The sequence below is a fragment of the Danio rerio genome, chromosome 13 (genome assembly GCF_049306965.1).
Source record: "Danio rerio strain Tuebingen ecotype United States chromosome 13, GRCz12tu, whole genome shotgun sequence".
In the NCBI taxonomy this organism is placed as follows: domain Eukaryota; kingdom Metazoa; phylum Chordata; class Actinopteri; order Cypriniformes; family Danionidae; genus Danio; species Danio rerio.
In genome coordinates, this window is record NC_133188.1 from 24111914 (window position 1) to 24136544 (window position 24631).

General features: G+C 34.8%; 1 protein-coding gene and 1 long non-coding RNA gene across 8 annotated transcripts in view; one reads left to right on the plus strand and one right to left on the minus strand.

Moving 5' to 3' along the window:
* The window catches only part of nrg3a (neuregulin 3a), a 600542-nt gene that overhangs the window by 129954 nt on the left and 445957 nt on the right, over window positions 1–24631 (plus strand). The gene's annotated exons all lie outside the window — the stretch shown is intronic.
* On the minus strand, window positions 4057–24046 carry LOC137487394 (uncharacterized). 3 transcript variants are annotated; one of them, XR_011005956.2, is made up of 5 exons: window positions 24008–24046; window positions 23609–23847; window positions 21438–21607; window positions 9227–9297; window positions 4057–5839 (listed from the first exon to the last, which is right to left on the minus strand). It is a non-coding gene; the product is annotated as an uncharacterized lncRNA (long non-coding RNA). The 3 variants fall into 3 exon arrangements; XR_012389276.1 differs by lacking the exon at window positions 24008–24046 and having other exon boundaries at window positions 4789–5890; window positions 21438–22107; window positions 23609–23914; XR_012389277.1 differs by lacking the exon at window positions 24008–24046 and having other exon boundaries at window positions 4789–5890; window positions 23609–23709.

Below are 24631 nucleotides of genomic sequence, written 5' to 3' on the forward strand. Positions count from 1 at the left end.
ATGGGGGCCCTGTCTATATGGATTATGAATCAACAATGATCCATTACATCCTTACAGTGTATTATCAGCAAAGTAAATCAGATTTAAAGCTTATTTTTCTGGATTTTCTTTTTATATGTGTTTTTTTTTTCTTTTATAAATAGCTAAAAATTATTTGTACTGCTTATAAGTAAACCTTTAGAAAAAAAAAGATAACAACATTCGTTGTGTTGTATACATGATGGCAGCTTTATGTAATCATCCTCCCTGTCATCATGCAAGTTAAGTGGCACCCAGATATTTGTTTTATCAGGCCAGAACAAGGCAGAAGTTCTTTTTTTTACATATTTAATTCTGAAGGTGCCGGTATTATCCATTTTTCAACAGCTTTTAAGAGAAGGGTATAAACGGAGGTCGAAACTAGCTCAAAGTGGGACTTGAGCTCCAAGTGAGCTGTACAAAACTGGAGTTTTTATTTAGTCCAATAATGTGCTTTATGAATCACTACACCTACAGTACCCCGATTCTAAACCCATCTTCACAGTAATCTGTTGTGTTTTATTAACGTCTACACCTACCCCAACTCTAAAATCAACCTCACAGCTACCTGATGTGTTTGTTAATGTCTACTCCACCTACAATACATAAACTAAGCCTGCATGTGGCGTAAGTCTCTTCCATTCGGAGGTCATCCAACCTAATTCCAGTCATAAATGACATTGCTACATTTAAAAAATCAGTACATTACTGTGGCCATTTCATTGAACTGATTTCCTCATCATTTTCCTAATATGATCCCACTTTGAAAAATAAGGATTTACTGGCTTATGACATACCAAATCCCTTCTGCAGTAGCGAGTCCCTTTAGATCCATGCAACAGATAAGTTTAAGAACACTGTTTTTCATTTAAACACTCATGGTATTTGACAAGCCCAAGCCTACATATAACGGGCCAGGCTTATTGTGTTCCCTTATCAACCCTAGATCCTGCTGTTGAGGGATTCTGGCAGATTGAGTAGATATCTACAAAACCCACCTGAGATGAGATGTAACAAGTTCTTGTCGGCTGACTTTTTTTTTTTTTTTAAGTCTCTGAGTTACAGCTCCTTGTCTTATAAATCCCTTGTGTTCCAGGAAATTCCGGATTCACCTTGACAGACAGTATCCAGTGACATTCAGATCTTGTTGAGTGTGTTTTAGTATGGACCACAATGCCTTCTATAGAAGTGTCAGTAAAAAGGAGAGACCTGTCACACATGTGGATGTATGCACGCACACACACATACACTCACACACAATCTCAGAACAGTCCCTAGGGCACCACTGCATAGAAATAAATTTCCCCTGCACCTCTGCCAGGAGTAGTGGTAGCTTACGCTAGAATAATCGCAGCATTCCTCCATCCCTCTCCTTTCTTGCATTAAATAACAATCTGTTATTGCTTCATTAATGTGTTAAAAATGGGAATTGATTTTGTCTTTTGGCTGCTCAAATAAGCCAAGCCAAATTAAGTCTGTAATAGGTCTATGGATGAGGATCTTATTTGGGGTAGGGGCCCAGAACAGGATATTACGTGTGAAAAGAATAACAAGAACAGGTGAAATGCAGTTTTACTTTTTTTTTTTTTTTCTGGATGGTAAATTAAAACATCTTATTTGCCATCCAAAATGAAAGTCTGAGCTTGATTTATGTAACAGCCATATGGCCATATTAGGCATATTAGGATTCCTGTAATGGACTCTTTACTGGCCTTCCCAAAAAGACAGTCAGACAGTTGCAGCTCATCTAGAACGGGATCCTGCGGCCAGGATTCTAACCAGAACCAGAAAATCAGAGCACAACACACCGGTCCTCAGGTCTTTACACTGGCTCCCAGTTACATTCAGAATAGATTTTAAAGTCTTCTTACTTGTCTAAAAATCACTAAATGGCCTAGGACATCAATACATTACAGATAGTCTCACTAAATACAAACCTAATCACTCAGATCTTTAGGATCATATAAACTAGACATTTCTGAAATGGTTCAGTCAAAGCAGGGTGAATCGGCCTTCAGCCACTACAGAATCAGCTGGAATCAGCTTTTAGAACTGATCAGATGTGCTCCAACATTATGTACAGTACATTCAAATCAAGACTGAAAACACATCTTTTTAGTTGTGCCTTTACTGAATAAGCACTGTGCTTAGTATCCTGCTTAAAAGTCTGTTAATATCTTTAACTGTACTTTTTGGGAGCAACTTAAACAATTGAAAGTTTGTTGACTGTTTATTCGGTCGGTTGGTTGACTGTTTGATTGGTTGTATGGACTTTTATTTTGTTTTATTTTCTGTGCTAGTATCTTAACTCAGTTTCTTAAAAATAAATAAATAAATAAAAACAGCTCTGTATAACAGAAATAAAATGAAATAAAAAAAGGAAATTAAAATGGAATCAAATCATTTGAGTTCATGAACTGAAGCCTGATGTTTACATGATTGCTAATTAAACTGATCAGATCACTGTGTGCATCTGTATGCCACAGGCTTCAAATCTTCTGATGTGCACACAGGGCACCACATATATTATCCCCTTTTTATTGCACCATTTCACAAAGAACATTTTAGATTGACACAGCAGTCATACATTAAATTTCACAAAAAAATATCAGCATTTTCATGCTTTGGGTATGACATGAATTTTACATTTTTGCTCATTCACAAAAGCTTCCAGTTTTCTATTTAAATTCAACCAAATGCTTACATGTTCTGTCACCTTCTCAAACTGATTGAAGCACACCTACACTGATGTGTTCTGGTACTATCTGGAAGGATATTTGATGTGATTAGGCTATGGGGAATTGTGTGCATATTAAAGTCACAATTTGTCATTTTCGCCACTAGAGGGCATGTATTCACAACAAACAAGGCACTGTTTGATCACCCCTTGAGAGAGTGTGGAATCATGGCCTTCAATACTTTCTTTGTGAGTTCTGCAAGAGGCATGTTCATGGATTAGCTATGAATATTCAAATCATATTATCATGGTAGTATGAAGCAGAATAAGGCTGAAACCATCAAAGAGAAATGAGAGCACTGACGGCAAGTGTGACGTGGCATGAAAGCAGTTGAGCTTTATTATACAACAGTTGACGCTTCTGGTTCTTTTGATTGTAATCATGTGGGGAAGAAGCAGAGCTGTTTTATCTTACTAAATACATCTTAAGTTCTGTTATGTGCAGTCTAATAAAGCACACAACATATTAAAGTGTCTGATGTTTTCCTGTTTTCTATAAAACTGGAAATTGTGGGTTTGTGATGTTATTAGCATAATGACACAGGACATGGTCCATGTCACAAGTTAAAATGGCTTATTTCACCGGATTTGAACATTCTTTGAAACATTTGGAATAATGTTAGTACATAAGTAAAAAATATATATATTCAAAAAATAAAAATATTAAAGAGTTCTAGTGTTCTTTTGGATATTTGAATGGAAATATCATATATATAGTGTGCCTTAAATGCATATCTCTTTTATTAGCTCAATTATACATATTATATAACATATTATATATTATATTATATATAATATATATATATTATATAACATATATAACATTATATAATATATTTTACTATTATAAGATCTTGTTATATTGGTTTTCATGCACAAGCTGGTGCTGTAGAGTATTTCCTTAAGGCAATGCTGTTTTTTTCACAAGTAGACTATTTTAAGGCTCTATATGGTGTGTTTGTAAGAGGAATATCAACAACAGAGGGAAAATAAATGGCCATTTTTATAGGGGTCAATGTTTTTCAACTCTGAAAGGTTGAGTAAACACTCGCTCAGCAAAGGACATGTGCATTAGACAGTGGATTCAAGCACAAACTTTGTTTTAATGCTTTTGTTACGGAAGGAAACATTTGTCCATTTTGGAGAACTAAAGAGAACTAAATTTAAAGCCATTTACTTTGTATTATTTATGTGTTCCCTCAGATGTTTCCACCAGATAGATATTGCGTGTGTGTTTGTGTGTGTTGTGAGATGATACAGCAAAAATGCTGTCCCAAAGAAAGAAAGAAAAACAGGAAAGTGGATTTTATGTCTTTCATTTTTGATGACATTGTGCACTTTTATTTATTTATGTATTTATTTATTTTTAAAATAACCATCTGATGTTTGAGATTATATGCAAAAACAGACTAAAAGGAGGTGTTTGTAAAACTGATCTAATCTGTACTATACCATACTATACTACACTTTAATACACTATACTATATACTACTGTAAGCCACCTTTGGTGAAAACTGTACTGAAAAAATCATACATGAGTAAAACTACCATTACTTGTCTAAAATATAGTGCAAGCAGAGTAAAAGTATTGGTTGTACATATTGCTCAAAGAATGTAAACTTTTCAAAAGTACTCAAGAGTAGTGAGTATTACCCTGTATATAGCTGACGTAATTTGTAGATGTGTGTAAACGTAACATTCTGCTGTGCATTTAGTTATTGCCCAGCAGGCACTCAATGTCATAAGAAGTTAATATTAGGTTAGATTTGGGTTGTGATGTCAGGTGACCAAAATTCAATGTCTAGTCAGCGTCTAAGGACAGCGTTATTTTGATTGTCCAATAATGACATTAAATGATGTTGATTTTTAGTAGATTTTCGGTTGTGTTAGAAAGCGACCAAAATCTAGCCAACATCGTAAAAACTGTTTTGACACTTTCAAACAGTTTGCTGCAATTATAAATCGTCCATGTCTTGAGGTTGTTCATTATTATGGGATTTACCATCTATTTGCAATTTTTTTTTTTTTTTTTTGGGGGGGGGGGTGGGGGGGTTTGCAGGACTTATGTTTTTTTTCTAATCATCATAGACAAGAAAATAAAGTAGTGACTGCAGGTTGAAGGAAAGTAGTGTAGTAAAAGTACAGATACAGCACTAAAAATGTACTCAATGGAAAGTAAAAGTACAAATTTACAAAACTGCTTAGTAAATTACAATTTTTAAGAAAAAATACTCTATTACAGTAGCTTAAGTATTTGTAATGTGTTACTTTACACCCCTATAAATCAATACTATGTACTTTTTTTTCCGAGTTTGCATGGTAACTTGACAAACGTACTAATCCAAATGATTGTTCTCTCTTTTTTCACAGCAAATATATTGAAGGCTTATGTTATCACTCAGGTATACTCAGTCTTTCCCTTACAGTCCAGTACATTAAAACAGTTATGCAAATTATAGCTCCAAGCCATATTATTCGCTCCAGTCAATAGTTCCCTGAAATAAATAACTAAAAACAGCAATTATCATGGAATTGTTTTTCTACAAATATTTGTTCACCACTATTAGATGTTAAATTGCGCTGCTGTTCCAACACCGAGTGCATACATTCCTGAAAATGATATTGGGTAAATAAAGAACTGGCTATGTCTGCTGTAGTCAATGTGGCCCATTCTGAATATTAAGTCTGTCTTGCTAATGCTAACATTCAATACTGTTAGACAGGAAAAAGTCTGGATGAAAAAAAAAAAAAAAATGAAACAACAGCTGTCACTGGAGAAGTACAGTGTCAAAGTACAATGGTGTACCTTTAAGCTACTAATACTGTATGCATCCATCATGGTTAAATAAAGTTCAAACAATGTGCCTTTTGAAAAAGTGGTTCTCCAGAGACTGCTAGAATCTTTTCAGAGAGTGGATGGATTTCTTTTTCGTGTCCAAACCTGTGACCCCAACAGGAAACTCCCAGAGCAGCAGAGCTCTATCTCTTTGTGAAGTCCAGTGATATGGCAATCGTTTCATCAGCTTCCACCAGATCTGCTGCTACTCCAGATGTAGAGCCAGATGGGAAGGTCTATAGTGTATACTGTAAGTGGATTTGGAGAGTGAGACTGACGATCCATAAGCTCCACTTTCACTTTGACATAAAACACACACAAATAAATATATAATATCATTTGAAGTCATTTCTCAGTCTGCGTACTGTAATACTCTCCTACATTGTCCTTTTTCAGAGATTTTGTCGATAGAGGACTGCCTACAAATGATGTAGTCTTGCATTCCATCTGTGCAGATTTATTTATTTATTTATTGTTCATGTTTTAGTAGGGATTTAGGTCTTAGAAGCTAGGCTGGTAGACTGTAGGTCACAAGTGTCAAACTCAGTTTCTGAAGGGCCGGAGCTCTGCACAGTTTATTTCCAACCCTAATTAAACACACCTGATCAAATTAATTGAGTCCTTCAGGCTTGTTTGAAACCTACAGGTAAGTGTGTTAAAGTAATGTTGGAACGAAACTGTGCAGGGCTGCAGTCTTCCCGGATCTGAGTTTAACACCTCTGCTGTATTTAGAAACTGAAAAATGTGTTCCTCACAAGAGACCCAAAATTTGATTCCAGTAGAGGTAAGTCTTCGGTAAGCAAAACAATCACATAACAGAAAACAGTGCACCTCATATTGTTGTTATGAATTCCCTTCCAGAGTGTGTTGTTAGCTTGATGCTAAGCTAAGGAGGATGTACAGTATACTCTGGTAAACCAGAGATATTTACATTAGATGTCGCCTATGCTATTGTTGTCTATTGGAAGGAATGTGTGAATAGAGCCACCATTTTAGTCCTGGGGAGCGCTCCTTTGAAATGAATGTGGGTCCAAGGTGCAGTGGAGGACTGGCCAGAGATATACACTCATATATACATATATCTATGATCGGGAGTTTTTCTGGTGGTCAGTGTGCAATATTTTTTTTAAATTACGAACATTATCATTTTACAATCAATGGATAAGTGATCGCACGGACATCGCACGCTGATGGATTCCATTGTAATGGAGGTAGTGTTTCGTTTGTTAATGAAGTTCTGTTATGAACAACTTGTTTGCTTAGTCAACAATAATACAAGTTTCTAGCACCGCAGCATCTTGTTGTCATATTTTATTTACATTGTATGCTTATTTTATTCAGCAAAACTAGCATAAGCCTAGTATTTAGTGCGAGTTTGTGCTACTTTGCCTTATGGTCTGGCCAGTAAGAGATTATTTGTTTTTATTTGTTTACTTGTTTAGCACAAAAGTTCGTAATATACAAAACGGTAAAAAAAAAAAAACTATGAAATGTTCTGTTTTTGTGCTTTGTTTTCTTGTTTGCTTGTTAGTACAGTCGTACACAGCGCTGAAGTCCAGCAGCTTCAGATTGGCGTTAGTCTTGACTAGTGCGAATAAATGACTTTTGTCCTGGGAGCATTCAACAAATGTGGTGGCGGTATTGAAGCATACTCAGGGTCCGTATGCGATGTCTAGTGTATATATCTATGCTGGTAAGTACAACAATCATAGCACACAAAATAGTGCACCAAATAAAATGTTGCAGTCGATCTTGACAGAGTTAGCAAGCATGTTGCTAAGCTAATGATGCTAAGCCAAACTGTTAAGCTAAATTATCAAATACCACATCCAAGATCCAGTAATGCATCCCTGTATAGTTTTGCTGCTTTTCTTGTTGTTGTTTTTAGCATGATGCTAAAATATTTGTGTTATACCAGTAATCAAATCAATCATAACACAAACAAGCAGAGTTTTATAACACATCCCTGTAAAGATTTATTTTATTTTTTTTAGCATGCAAACCACTCAATTGGTTTAAAGGTAACAATGCTGTCAAAAAGTTTCATTTTTCTGTACAGAATAATGATTTTAGCCTCATAAAATTTCATTGTCAGGAGTCATGAGTATTAATTTAGGTTTGTTTGTGTGTGTTTTTTTTGTACACTTGGTGTGCCAGTAGCCATTGATTACATTTTGAGAATCAACAAGGACCAATAGTTCAGCTTAGAAATAACTTTAATGTTCTGCTGGAGAAAGCAGTCAACTACGTCCTGCAGAGCTCGAGGGTGAGTAAATGATCAACAATTTTTCAATTCAAATATTACTTTAAGTAATACCACTCCAGTGCCACTCTTACAATTAATATCAGATTTATTCTATACAGTAATCCATCTTCAGACCCTGATTAAATATAATTTTACAGTCTGTACAGGTTTGCTTCATCCAGGGCTATTAAGCTTAAGATGGCTCCCAGGTTGGGTGTCTGGCTCACCCCCAAATCCATTGCCTTGACAACAGTAACTCGCACTACTCACATACTGTAATATCTGCCAAGCTAAACGCAAATAAATAAAAGCTACTAGCAGGCACACCACAGTAGAGTTCCATCTGTGTTTTGTTAATTGATACTGTTACTAAGGATTTTCAATGCAATGACCACATTCTCCCTACTTAGAAAAGGGTGTTGGACCATTTCCAGTAAGACAGGTTTAGTCGGTTGTAGAAAGAGTACTCAAAAAACATACTCAAGCAAAAGGGCTGTTGCTTGCCAAAAATGCACTGCAAGTAGAGCAAGGTATCTGTTATTAATATTCAAATACGAGTAAAATTTTGCCCTTCAAAAGTACATTAGAGTGGCAAGTATGTATGCATTATGAACATTTCTCCACCTCATACGCTGCAAATTAAAAATGTAGCTAACGACAGTGCCAAGTATGTTTTTAAGTGTAAGTTACATTATTTACCATTCACGGAATGTACATTTCAATTCCGAGAACACATTAATATATGCACCTATAATAAGCTGACAGATGTGGAGTGAAATCCGTGTAACCTAAGGGGCAAAAATCTAGCTGTGACAAAATGTTAATGCTAATTATGCTCTTTGAATCCTGACTAAGAAGCTATGAGTGCCCATCGGTTCATCGGTCCTGCAGTTATAGAATACATACAGTCTCTGCATGTGTCTGAAAATGTAGAGAATTTAGTTGTTGTTTAAGGCCATTTAGCGATTTCATCGTGGTCAAAATAGTAAGCTTTCTTCATCTTCTCATCGGTGATGATGTAAACAGTCTCTCAGCCATTGCATGTAACAAATTGGTCTCTGACTGGACACTGGACCACACTGCACATGTTTGCTGCATTTATAAAGTGTGCATGTATTGAAAACAGTCTAATGTGATTTTTCTATGTTCTATTTGATTGGACAGGAATCACTAGGACTGATTATTTTACCTAAACAATCACTGTAGACAAGAAGAAAAGCAAATGACTGCAGGTTCAAGGAAAGTAGTGCAATAAAAGTCAGTGATTCACCGCGAGCCGGTTTAAAACCGATTCAATAATGAAACTATTCAAATGGTAGAAATGTTAAATGACTCGATACATTTTTTTAACAGAGGGGGCGCTGTTTTTATAGGTGCAAACTCACTTTACCTGCACATCAGCGGTGAACAAGAGGTGGGGTGGCTGAATAAGACGACAGCGGTGAAGTGCGCCAGACAAAACTAAAAGACAATCAACAAAAATGCACATAAACCATCAGCACAGTGGAAAAACTACTTTAAAAAAAAATCAAAAAATAAATAATGATAATAATAAGCCAAACCACGCGGACTAGATGATTAGCAGCTCCACTTGCTCCGACAAGTGCCACGGAGATCACACGGTGCATCAGTGTTTTCATAGCGAAAGTGTGAAGTGTTTTTCAGAATGAAAGTTGTTTTGTTACAGAACCAGCTATTAGACTATTTTTACCCTCTCTTTTTCAATTGAATTTATGCATATTTTAATAATTTGCATGTTAATATTAAATATTTAAAAAGCTTGCTAAAAGTGTATCACACTAATACTTATACTATTTAATTATACAAGTAATTTTAGTTGTTCACCTTCATAATTATCTTCCACTCCTCCTGTCTCTTTCCTACTATATGATTAGTAATTTATGATCTTTTTTTTAATGCTATTGACCAGTCCCCTGGAACAGAGGTCCCATTGGCCACCTCTGTACACACTGCTCTTTGGAATAGGAAAGGCTTTCCTATCCACACTAGCCATCTCAGTCCCCAGTAAAAGAGTGTTTTTCAACAGGGTAAATGTGCAAAGACCTCAGCTTATGCCAGAAAACATAGATGTGCTGAAATTTCTTTAAAAAAATGTAAAATTCCAGCACAGTCATCGTTTTAGGTTGAAATGTTAATGAGTGCTCTTTAGTGTGTATTAGGTTGTTTTTAAAATTGCAAATTAGTATTAAGTTTAGTTTTTTTAGGCAGAAAATATATTATTTTGCAAAACATGGGCAACATTTAAGAACGCAATTGAAAGGCTCTTCACCTTAAATTTGTTTTAAACATTTTTGTGAAAAAAATTGTGAGATTAGTACCGTGATCATATCCAATTGTGAGTCAGATGAATCATTACTTTACTACACTGTAAAACCAAAATGTTAAGGAAACTCAAACCATTTGAAGAAACCAATTGCAACAAAAAAATTTAAGTTCAAAAACTAATCCTAATGAGTACTGTAAACTTGATCCATTTGAGTAAGTGAAGCCATTTGAGCACAGTAAAACCCATTAAATGAAGAGAACTCAAACCAGCTGAGTACTGTAAAAACCCAATAAGTTAAGGCAACTCAAACTGTTTGAGGAAACCAATTGCTACAAACCATTTTTGTTGAAAAACTAATCTATATGAGTACTGTAAACTTTTAACATTAAATAATTAAGTTGAAGTAATGAGGTATGTAATAAACTCGTTACCTTCAACACTGAGTTCAAAACTCTTGTCAAATGAGTAGAATTAACTTTCAGTAAATTTAAAATTAACTACACTCAATGCATTTGATAAAGTTGACTGTTGGGTTTTACGGTGTAGTAAAAGTACAGTTACAGCTCTAAAAAAACCATTTAATAAAAGTAAAAACTACTTAATAAAGAACAATTCCTGATGAAAAATACTCAATTTACAGTAATTTTATTGTTTGTAATATGTTATATTACACCTTTGGGTTTAGTGTCTACACATTCTTCTTACTTGAATTGAGCCTGAACTTCAGACTAACAACAGGCCTGGGCTCCTTTGTTCATTTAAGTGGCCAATGATTAACCAGGAGCCTGCAGACTTATAAAGCAGGCAATCACAGTTCACCGCTATTCGTATTTTTATTTATTTTTTTCTAAGAGTCTATGCCAGTGGTCACCAAACTTGTTCCTGGAGGGCCGGTGTCTTGCAGATTCTTGCTCCAACCCTAATCAAACACACCTGAACAAGCTAATCAAGGTCTTGCTGGGTATACTTGAAACATCCTGGCAGGTGTGTTGAGGCAAGCTTGAGCTAAACCCTGCAGGGACACCGGCCCTCCAAGACCGAGATTGGTGACCCCTGGTCTATGCCATCAACTTCAAATACTTTGGGAAAATCCAGAGAAGTACTTTTTGTTATAGTTTTAAACACCATGGTTTTATCCTTCCATGAGTGGGTTTGGCGTAATAGTGGCTTTGTTTACAGGCGTACTGCTATGTATGCTAAACCTACATTTCCCCCTAAAAATACCTGTGGAATTCGACCAATCATTAAACTCCAATATAAGTGTTTTGAAATTGGCATACCTTCTGCATCAGACATTCAGATTTTACTCGATGGGTGTAACGTCTGAGCTTACACCCTGTCCACTGGCTTACTCTCTTTCTCTTTCTCTCTCTCTCTCCATTAAAAAATAACATTTTTAATTTATATAATCTTTGGCACCTCATTACCTCGGAAAGTGTTAACAGTAATGTTCCCTGCGCCTCGATTGAAAGAATCTCATTTTACGCAAGTTTTGTGACTTCCTCTCATTAATGGAGTAGTCTCTAGTACATCCTGGGGGGGTTCACTGTACAATGAAACACAGGCTTTATATTGAAGTGCTGATTGGTTTGTAGGGGATGCTTGTACCTGTCACTCAGACAAATGACTTGTCTCCTCTGGATCAGCCTGATGCGCATTAGAGCCCATTCACTGCATCTGATAATGCCCTTGAAACTGCCAGCCATCAGCTTTAATGTGGCGTGCGAAAAACGAGCAAGCATTCGAGTGCGTGTTTGCTACATGTTTATGTATTGTTGCAAATGTTTTTGGAGGGGCGTGCCGATCCCAAAGGTCTTCCAAGTGGGGGAGTTGCTGTGGAAATCTGTTGTGACTAACACTTCCATGCAGAACTGGTTGTTTTTGTGCATGAAGCATACCGATGTGACAGATTATGTGAGCTGCAGGTCATGATTAGGCCAACGGTTTAATCATCCGTAATCACAGGCGTGGAGCTCAAGGAGCCACAATATCTGTAATGCTGTCTTTTATAGACTGGGTTGAGGTCACCGACTGACATGGGGGCTGTTCACCACTGGGGGATTATGGGAGTCATTTACCTTGAGCTTGACGGTGCCAGTTGTTTAACCTAAAACCTCCAATCCAATTAGAGCCGGATGCTCAGCCTAGATCTGCCTCACACAGACCTCGTGGTGACCTACATATTATAGACTGTGCAGGGTTATGTTCGCTTTAAATCTAATGTGATTAAATGCATCTATACTGCATACTGTAGGTGTATTTGAGCGGTTGCCAGTCGTTCTGCTTATAAGAGACCAGTCACTGGCTCCACAGCTGCAAAGCATACTGTATAGATTGCAGACTTGAATAGTTATTTTCATATACAGTTTTTGGTTCTAAATGGGAATATCAGTGTGTTGTGTAACTACCATGCTTGAAGTTTGATGACTTGTGCTTGTATGTTTTATTTGAATTGCTTCTTCAAAGCTGCTGAATGAATCGGATAATTAAAATGGAGTAAATACAGCTGTCTTTTCAAAAGGTTGTCAGTGTGAGGGCGTCACATCAAGCATTTTTGGTATTTTCAAGAGATGACTTATTTCAATTCGAGTTTTTGTTGAAGGTCACATTAAAATTCACTTGGAAACACTTTACATAGCCTTCGTTATTTAGTTTTGCTACTTTTCAAACAGGCTATGAGAGCCAAAGAGAGCTATTTGCCAAAGCCATTTGTCAATCGTATATTTGCAACTTTTAATAAAAAAAATATATATAATTATCCATCCATTTTTTCCATCCGTCCAATAATTGAACTTAATTTAATTTGCGCAAAAGTTGTTAAAGTACATTAAACCTTGAACATTCTCTGTGGTGCAGAATTCAATATGTTATCCTTTGTGTAATCCTTAGAGCAGGGGTGCTCAAACTTTATCTTATAAAGGGCCAGTACCCAAGCTTAATTGAGAGCTGTGGGTTGGAAGTAAACATCGCAAACTGTATTACATTAAGATTGCTATGGGTAATTTTCTAATTTATTCCATAACATTAAAAAAGAAATAGAAAAAAAATACATCAACCGTATTTATTAATGCATTCAAATTTTGGATATTACAATATGTTTATTGTTGTAATGAATGTATTGCAATAAAACCATAAAGAAAATTACACTTATAAAACAAAGGAGTTTAATTCTGAATACACTTGTCATGCTTAACCTGCCTTTGCCTTGATTTACACGCTGATGTCTTCTGCTTTGTCTCCTATTTGTTTCGTGACAGCATGTATATATTTTTCAAAATCTGATTCATTTACAACATTTAAATAAAACATTTAATTTCAGTTATCCTTTTTGTCGCTCAACAATGAAACAAACAAAAAAAACATTCATGTAAATGAGAATCTTTGTTAAAGGCATTCCCCAACTCTTCCCAATCATTTTCCCACTGGCAGGCCAAATCAAATGGCCAACTTTGGCCCGCAGGTCCTAGTTTGGCCATCGCTGCCTTAGTGGAACAAAAATTGAGTATTCACTTTATTTTACAATGTTGAAGTAAACACTTTTCATTTCTAATTTATTTGTCAATGGATAAATGACAAGTAAACAGTCAGACTATGTGAAGTTTATTATTAAACTAATTTCAAGAGGAGCACATGCTTATGACTGATCACGGCTTGTCCCGCATTAGCTAATACATGATTCACCAATCTGCTAAATCACTATAAATAAACAAGGTTTCTTACTTCAGTTATCTACACGTTGAAGAATCCCTCCTTCCACCCCTACTTTCCCTTTATAGGGTGGCTTGGTGGCCCAGTGGTTATCAATGTTGCCTAACAGGAGGAATCACACTGTTTCAAGTCCTTAACAAGGCAGTTGACATTTCTGTTTGGAGTTTACATGTTCTCCCTGTGCTTGTGTGGGTTTCCCTCTGGTTCTCCGGTTTCCTCCCACAGTCCAAAAACATGCGTCTTAAGTGAATTGACCAATTTAAATTGGCACTACAGTTAAGCTTTTAATCAGCAGTATATCTATATATAGCAATTCCTAATTTGTCATTATTTCTATTTAAGGAGGGAGTTCTTGAGATGTACCTGAGCTCAAACTTCCCTCTCGCCCTGCAAACGGGAGAGAGCCCCGGGCTCAACGATCTTATGAGCCTAGGGCTCTCTGCTGAGACAATATGCCAAACAAACTTTAGAGTCAATAATCAGCTATGTGTAAACTGTTGGATTGCAGAGCAAAACTGTATATTCATGATAATAAATTCAAGTAAATTATAATATGATGAGAAAATACAAGTTGACAATGACAATCAGCTTTTATTAATGGTTAAAAATCAATGAAAATGAATTGACCAGAAATCTCAAAGTTTTTAGGTTACATTGGCCACACAAGCTTTTACGTAAAAATAAATAAATAAATAAATAAATAAATAAAAATAATAATAAAAAATAATGGATATTTCCAGTTTACAGGGTTGAAATATCCATAGGTGCAAGAAACAGTTGTAGACAATGCATTCACTTTGAATACATGTCATGTAAAAGATTTTTGTAAACTTGGATATCTTTACTAAAACAAAATGTGTATTGTACAGCTCTGTATGGAAAGTCACCAAGCCTACAAAGTCTAAAGTCCTAAATGAAGCGTAAAAGCATTTGATGCGTTGTGATGTATAGCATTTTGTGCTCTTCAGCTTCCTGTCCAAGCCTACCTTAACCCCCCCATGACCTTACACACTACCTCTTATATCTTTTATTTGTACTTTTCAGACTTCATGTTGACCTTTTGCAGAGTGTCTGAAATGTCAGCAGCACATAGACGGTCTGCGATCTCAATATATGGTGGCATTTCTACAGTCAGATGCTATTGGGGACTGTGCTGTTGCTGGCAATTTCAATTTTTACCAGCATTGTTGAGCTTAAAGGGATAGTTCACCCCCTAAAAAATAAAGATTTACATGTGATTTACTGTTCCTTAGGTGGTTATAAACATCGAGTTTTTGTTAAGAATTTATTTTGATGGTCCCTATTGTAAATTTTGTTGACTAAAAGTTGCATTGCAAGTACATGCCAGTTCATTCTCATTTGAGTATTAGTAGACTGTTTGCTTAATTTCTGTTGATACTGCTCCTCCAACACATTTAACTGACTATAAAAAAAATTTTACAAGTACATGTCAACTTACACTAACAATAACCCTAACCCCAACCTAACAGTCAACCTATAATCTAATGAGAATTAGTTGGCATGTAGATGCAATGCAACTTAAATTTAATAAAATGCGGGATCATCAAAATAAAGTGATTGCGAGTTTTTTTTTTTTTCTGTTAAACACAGAAGAAGATATTTTGAAGAAAGCTAAAAACCTGTTATCATTTAATTTATAGTACTGTAAGAAAAACAAATACTATTAATACTACTACTATTATGACTAATACTAAGTCATTGGTTACAGGTTTCCAGATTTCTTCAAAATATCTTACACTCAAAATTGACTTGTCGCTTGTTAAAACTACTGATTTAAAATGTTGAAACAACGTCAATTCTAAGTTTTTTTGAGGGACAACTTAATTTTTTTTATGTTCAATCCACCTAAAACATGAAGGAATTGTGTGGAACCCAGCGTTTTTCACAGTGTATTTAGTCAAAACCCATTTATCTCTTTAACAGGCATCATGACCACCTGGTGTACGTAGAAGCATAGTTCCTGGTTGTGCTCTATTCCCATGTATCCCCCTATGCCTTATTCCTTTCGAACACTCCAACAATAAAACTTGGAATAATTTAAGGGTTAAATTTAAGGGATTTAAAAAAATAATTTAATTAAAGTCCTCTCTTTTAGGTGTAATTTACTTTCAAAGTATTTTTTACAGTTTAGTTTTAGCGATCTTCATATTGACAATTGAGCTCTCTTTGTAGTGCACTATGAAAGCTTTTGTCATTTTGAACGCAGCCGTGGCTCATTACTAAAGCCATAGATGACCTATTAATTAAAAGCGGAATTTACGTTACGTCTCCAAATCTTGTAAAAACAAAAAACATAGCATACATTAATGCTTTAAATTTATAGTAGGTTATTTATTAAGAAATGTGTCTGTAGCCTACTGGATATGACATGGGCCTAGTGGTTAGAACATTTCTGCAGTGGTTTGAATGTCACAGTTGTAAAAGTAGAGTTTTCAAAAAATGTAATAAAAGTTAAATAATATCCTACTTGATGATGATGATAGTAATAATAATAATAATAATAATAATAATAATAATAATAATAATAATAATAATTATTATTATTATTATTATTATTATTATTGTTACTTAATAAATGGCCCACTGTAAATTACAACCGTTAACAATTTCTATGATTTATATATGAGATTAGAATACATGTTAGCTAAGTGCTTTGATGTTTTAACATAGAATATGGCATATTCTAAGCAAAAATATGGCATATATGCGCTTTATGGCATATGTGCAGTCTAAAAAAGTTGTTACTCTGTTACTTCGTTTAGAACATCATTGTGGATGTTTTACGTAATAACTAATGTGGTTTAATTATATACGTTATAACTAATGTGGGTCTGTGACAGAGAAACCACTGATTTGGGGAAACACTCATTACTACATTATTCATTTCCCAACGTATGCATCATACTATGATAGTTCAGCCATGAGTTATGTTGTTGTTTGGGAAGTGCACCCCGGGCTGACCTTGTTTCCATAAGCTATCATTATTATTTTAATTGCTTATTACTATTTATCAGAGTTGTTTCAGTACATTATCCAATGCAAGGGTGGGCCAAAAAAATTGTCAAGGAGTGCAGAAGAAAGAACATAGTAAAGGTTTAAAACAAGTAAGGCATGAGTAAATTTTGACAATTTTCCTTTTTTTGGTGAACTATCTCTTTAAGGACATTTTATTTTTGTCTTGGTATTGTGTGATGTTTGTTTTTGTTTGTTTTGTCCAATACTCTCCTGATCTATTCTGATTCTGGGGGGAAAAGCCCCTTTCAGCCTTTACATGCAACACTGGATCTAAGCTTTTCATTTATTTGTACATCAGTCTATAAAGGCTGAGGCATGTTTGGTTTTTTGTAAAGTGTTCATATGGACAAGTAGACCTGAATTCTCCAAACCATGGCCCTAATTTCTCTAAAAACTGGACTGTTTCTTTTGAGGTAGAAAACATGGGAGATGGCGGTGTCCATCTGGTGGATGTTTGTGTGAGTGTTTGACATGTTTACGTCGAGAGATGATTTAGTGAATCCTGAGTTTGTTTGGCTTCACACAGTGAATTGTTTGCTTTGGGTATTAAATAATGGAGCATTCTAATGGGAGCAGCTGTCAGATAGGATCTTAATGTTGTCAGATACACAGAATACAAAAGAATCTGATATCAGCATGGTGAATGGAAGCAGCTGTGCGCGAGATGGTCGGGATGGGTTAAAAAAAAAAAAAAAACATTCAAAGATAAAACTGGTGCCAAAAGCTTAGAGACTGTATTTATGTAGCTTCTTTTTCTTTTGGCAACATGTATGGATGTTTATTAAATGTAATAAAATATAAATATATAAAATGTACGGCATAGTAATGAAACAAATTAAAACCTGAGGGTTTTTATTTTATTTGGCAAACAAGGGCAATGTTGTTCATTTGTTCATTCATCCATTCCTTCATTTATTTGTTTCTGTCGTTCATTCATTTTTTTTCATTCATTCATCCATTCATTGATTCATTTTTTCATTCATCCATTCAATATTTTTTCATTTATTCATTTTTTCATTCATTAATTTTTTTCATTTTCTTTCATTCATTCATTCATTCATTCATTCATTCATTCATTCATATTTTTCATCTTCATTCAATTTTTCTTTCATTGATTTGTTTTTCAGTATTTTTTCATTAATTCATTAGTTTTTTTCATTCATTCCTTCATTCATAATTATTTTCATTATTTTTTATTCATTTTTGATTAATTCATTGATTCATTCATTTTCCATTCACTTTCATTCATTTATTTGATTTTTCATCCATTAATTTCTTCCTTCTTTCCTTATTCCTTACTTACTTTAATTTTTTCATTCATTCATTTATTTTTCATTCATTCATTTATTTTTTAATTATTTTTTCATTCATAATTTTTTTATTCATTCCTTCATTTATTATTTTTCCATTATTTATTCATCATTTTTCATTCATTTTTGATTGATTCATTCATTCATTTTTCAATTCACTTTTTCATTAATTTATTTGATTTTTCATCAATTCATTTATTCCTTCTTTTCTTCCTTCCTTACTTACATTCATTCATTCATTTATTCTTTATTTTATTCATTCTTTTTTTATTCTTGTTTTTTCATCTATTCCTTCCTTCATTCATTCATTTTTTTCATTCATTAGTTATTCATTATTTTCTTCATGTTTTCATTGATTGATTGATTCATTCATTCATTTTTCTTTTAATAGTTTTTTCATTCATTCATTTTTTCATTCATTCATTTGTTCATTCGTTTAATTATTCATTCATTCATTTCACACAGGCAAGTGTTATATTTCATGACACCCCCCCCCCCCCCAAAAAAAAATCTATATGTCTTGCATCACTTTTAGATAATGCATTTTTAATATGATTGTTTATTTATGTAGTGATTACTGATCACTTCATGTCTTTTGTCTAATTATATTTAAACAGCAATTATCATATATAATACCTAGTCCGTTATAACAATGTAAGTGTAAGGTCTTGTTAATATGCGGCATCATTTTAGGCCATGACAGTGTACTCATTTCTAATGACAGCTCAGAGTCTGTATCACGCAACACCTGTCACAAGCCTGCAAGACTTGCTATCCGGTAGCGAACTCAACACCTCCTCACTTCTTTTGACAGGTTCCAACTCACCAATTTAGCTCTTCACAAAACCTTCAGCTTGAATAATCTTGAGATGTTTCCTCATAGAAATAGTCTTGTGAAAATGTTTTCCGCTCCGCTAGTGGTACCAGATGGAATTGCAAATTGAATGATCGTCTCCAAACAGGTGGATGTTTAATTATGATGCATTTTACAGCTCATTCAAATATGCTTGCAGTGTTTGCATGATTATTTATTAACAGTTTATTCTTGCATTTTTTATAACATATATTCAATATTGAATGTTTGGTCTGCCTCGGATGTTACGAATACACAATCAGAAGCAACTAAAATTAAAGCCAAACATAATGAATATTCATTAACACTTTAGTTCATTAACAGTAAGTTACATCACTTTTAAAGTTGATGCAGTACATTCTCGGAAATAAAGCTACAAAATCTGTCACTGCAGTGGTACCTTTTCAAAAGGTACATTTTTGTTCCTAGCAGGTCCTTAAAGGTACATATTAATACCTTAAATGTACAAATGTGAACCTTAAAGGTACAAAAGTGTATCCTTAAGGTACTATTGTTCACCTATGTGCATTTAAACAGTTGTTTTTCATTCATTCATTTTCCTTCGGCTCAGTCCCTTTATTCATCAGAGTGTACCGCCAACTTATCTAGCATATGTTTTTACACAGCAGATGCTCTTCCAGCTGCAACCCAGTACTGGAAAACTCCTATACACTCTCACATTTACACACCTGCCTGTATGCCCCATGTCTTTGAACTGTGAGGCAAATCAGAGCACCCGGAGGAAACCCCCGCAAGCATGGGGAGAACATGCAAACTCCACACAGAAATGCCAACTGACCCAGCCTGGGACTTGAACCAGCGACCTTCTTGCTCTGAGTTGACAGTGCTAACTACTGGGCCACCGTGTTGCCCCACAGTTTTTATTAAACTAATTATTTTTTTTTTACCTTAAGTACACTGACATACTTTTACCGAAGTCTATAGTGCAGATATTATACAGCACCATAGCTCGCTGGCTCTACCTTCACCAATTGTCAGCCATATTGAATTTATGTGGTCATAAAAAATACATCAACGCATTAAGAGGACAGTTATAAAACATTATGGGGAAGGGTCAAAGATAATCACCTGTGGTGTTTTGGATTAAACATCACATCCTGAATGGGTAATTTATTTTAATTGTAGCAGACAACATGGCTTTATAGTTAAACCTTAAATAGAGTATATGTGTTATGAGTGTTGTGCTTTATATTTAAGGAATAGTGCACTATTATCACATTCACTATTACACTGACATTTCGATTTACAAATTTTTATAGGGTAAGTGGCTGCAAATAATTTATATAGGCAAAATTTAGACAAATTAAATTTAGTAATGTTCAGCTTAATTTGATTGTTTAAATTCAGCCTATACAAATTGTTTGCAATAGTTTACCTTAAAAAAATGTAGTAAATCTACTGAATCCATTTTATTGGATTTCATATAGTGGCAATGGCTAATGAATAACATTAAGTAATGAATAACGTTCAGTTCATAAATAGTTTTTTTTAGTGATCGTGATCTAGAATAAATTGTCAAAATCAAATTTGACTATTTTTATTCTGCTAGTGCACTTTATTTTTAGATTAACAATTAATATAACAATTAATAAACCAAAACTAGTATGTTTTGATAATCTTCAATCAAAGTCTGACCATTTCATGTTAGCGTTGAAAATTTCACCAACTTCCGATTTACGCTTTTACTTATTACCAAATGGATTGTTAAACTTTCCAAAGTATACTGACAGTGCAGCATAATTTTGTATACCATGAACTTCAGGAGCTGCCGTCACTTCCTGGCTGTAAGCTTTAATGACTGTTCATACGCAACAGAAGAGACTTGTGCCCCACACATGAATCCCCTGAGACCTACAAGTCTGTACCACTACCGCTGGTTAAGCTTTTACACCACTTAATGAGATGGAAAGGGCTTGAGAGGGAAAGAGAGAGCCTGGAGACATCGACTTTCATCAATGCCTTGTTTTACACTGAGAACTATGATGAGCACAGAAAGGCATAAGAAAAGTATTTTGTTCGTTAATGTCAAATGTAGATGATGGCAGATTTTCTCCCACTTAGACTTAATTCATTTTACGGAGAAGTCAAAAAAAAAAGGAGAAAGAAGAAGAAATGTAAATAATGCTACATTTGCTATAGGCATACATTTCACAGTCACTAATGAGCTTACATTGCAAGATGGAGGCAGAATGTATTTGGACATTCAAGTCAGATTTAAAAATGAATGAATGCCATTACATTAGACAGCAACATATTAAACTAAATCACATTTGTTTTAAAGGGGGTGTGAATTAGGAAAACAAATTATCCTTGATCTTTTGACATATAAGGTCATCAAAGTCAAAGTCAGCTTTATTGTCAGTTCAAACCCTTATGTAATACTTACTTACTTATGCCCTCCACCCCTTCCGGGGCATGGGCCGCCAAAGGTAGATCTCCAGAGGTTCCTGTCCTGGGCCATTCTTTCTACTTGTCCCCAGGTGTAACCCATCCTTGTGATGTCTGCGTCGAGGTCGCGTCGCCAGGTGTTTCTTGGACGGCCTCTCTTCCGCTTCCCTTTGAAGTGTTAATTTGAATTATTGACACTTGTAATTTAATAAATCTGAATTTTTATATGTCGTTAAATATTGTTTTGAATTTCTTAATTTGAATTTCTTATTTTGAATTTGAATTTCTTAGTTTAAATTTCATAACTTGAACATTTGAAGTTTTCAAGGCTGAGTTTTTATAGACATATTTTCAAACTTCATTTTTTGGGGGGTTCTGAATTCATTGACTGCAGATATCCGGTTTGTAAAAATACTGTTTCAAATTTTCAAGATAAAGAAATTCAAAACATCAAATTTAATATTCTACAATTAAAAAACAAAACAAAAATCAGATCGTCATATTCAGATTTAGCAGAAAGTGGGGCAAGGGTGATCAACAGGGAATAGTAGACGATCACCGAATCACTTCCCTCTGCTTGATTCATGGTTTTGGACGAATTACAGCAGGGGTGCTCAATCCTGTTGTGTCCTCTTGAGCCTTACAGTCACTAGTAAATTCACGCAGCTCTGTGATTGAACACAAAAACACAGAAAATCTGAAGTATGAAACTACATCTATAAATTTCTTAAATTTCAGATGTTCAATATTAAGTTAAGAAATTCAAATTCAAATTAAGAAATTCTAATTCAAAGCAATTTTTAATGGCATATAAAAAACTGATTCAGTAAATTACAATTGTCAATAATTCAAATAAACACAATTAAAATTCAAAATGTTTTGGCATATTATTAGCTCCATACATGTACAGGACATACAGAGAATCAAAATTGAGAAAAAAACTGTAAACAATATAATTACACTTAAGGGCATATGGCAAGGAGTGCAGACCAGAGTTGTACTGATGCAAAACAGTATATAGTGCAAAATAAAAAGTCATTGTTCTAGAAACTCCTGTATATTATCATTTATAGTTTTACTACAGATTATGGCAAACATTACTTTAATTTTTCGTGATTTATGTTCTAGTTATGCTGATATTATATGCTATTAACAGACCACTTGCCACAGCCATGTCACCCTGCACCTCAAGACCGCTTAGCCTTCTAAGGAGGGCTGAGCCTGGTCAGTACCTGGATGGGAGATCATATGGGGAAACTAGATTGCTGTTGGAAGTGTTGTTAGAGAGGCCAGCAGGGGATGCTCAACCTGTGGATGTGTGAGTCCTAATGCCCTAGTAAAGTGAAGGGGACACTATACTGTCAGTGGGCACCGTCTTTCCTGGCTAAATTCCCTCCATCAGCCCTTACCGATCATGGCCTCCCAATCATCCCCAAAAGGCTCTGTCTCTCCACTCCACCTATAGCAGGTATGTGGTGAGCACACTGGTGCCGTTGTCATGTGGATGCTGCACACTGGTGGTGGTGTGGAGAGACCCCCTATGATTGTGAAGCGCTTTGGGTGTATGGCCATACACAATAAATGTGCTATATATATACACACATTACTTACTTACACTTGAAAATGCTTTGCATCTTTGTATTTACTAGATTTAATATGTATGTGTTTGAGTGAAATGTTAATATATATATTTATTCTATACATGTTTGCTAGCATTTATTAAAAATAATTAATAAAATCATTGTCATTTAGAACAACGTTTCTCTTATTTAATGTAAAATAAACTAATTTTTCCAGAGATGCAAAAAGTCATCAATATGACAAACAAAAAAACATACTATTGAACTTTCTTAACTCTTGTGATGTAAAAAAAACAAAACATTAGTTTCGTGTTTAAAAAAATAAACAGCGCTTTTGTTATCTTGAATAAATACTTATTTTAAATGTGGAAGAAATGTCATCAGTAATCTGCAGAACAAAACAAAGAACAACTACAAAACAGAATTAGCATATTTTAATTAAAAAAGTGCAGCTTATGACTCAAGTTTTTAGCACAACATAACAATCACGTATTTACAGTAACTTGAGAGACATTTTGTGTCGAACACTATCAGCTTTGTGTACTGTTAAGTCTAAATACAAGCTTAATAAATAGGTGCTATAACCCACCTTCAGCTTTCCTTTGTCTCCAAGTGGAAGTGTTGGCTCTCTATCTGATGATAAAAGCTGATGTCAGACGTGTTGGCATTCAGGTAGTCTCTTGCACACTCATGAATATTCCTGAGGGAGTGACTGGAGGGACTGCTTGTCCAAGGTAAGAGTGACAGCGAGAGGGATTTAGTGCTGACAGGGGCTATTTCGCTGCCACAGACCAGATCAATAAGGATTCTGCTGTCTGCTGTTACTTGCTGGCCGTCACACACATGCAGAGAGGGTGTGGAAGAGTGAGATTATATATTCTATATTCTCCTTCTTATACTTTCCAGGGGCTTTATTTTCCATCGACATTCAATAAAGGTAACTGAACCTACACATTTAACAAAGCTATCAGAGAATTCCAGAACATACCTGCTGGCGCATGTGTTGCAACTGGATACGTGCCGTCCCGAACAGGAACTCAGCCTGGCAAGGTCGCCTGGGCCCATCTGTCACCTAACTATAGTTACCAAGTTGCAACCAGAGTCGGTTCACTCTCTCCTTATGCCCTTGCCTCAGAAGCAGGAATACCAAACTAAGCAAAGAGCTAAACAAATAATGATAGTTTAACAGGACTCTAAGTTTAACATATACATTTTTCATTCTCTGTATTATTCGTAGAATGTTGATATAATATGATACTATAAGTTTGCCAAAGTTGGACAGCTTATTTAAATTGTACTGTATACATGTAGGCCCTGTTTCCATCAGTTATTAAAGCAGTGCTATGTAAGGTTTAACTTTAAATTGTTTTAATTAAAAATTAAAAGTCTCTAAATAATGAGAATTTAAATAAATCGAACTGGATTTAACTTAAATATGCTTATATGAGCCACAATCAATATGCAAAAAAAAAATAAAATAAATAAATGTGCTGGCATTACATTTACTTTTTTATGAAGGTATTTACACCTTCTTAAAGTTTTATCAAATACACTTTTTCATTTTTCCTTATTATAATATGTTATAATGTGATTACTATGACTATGTGTGTTT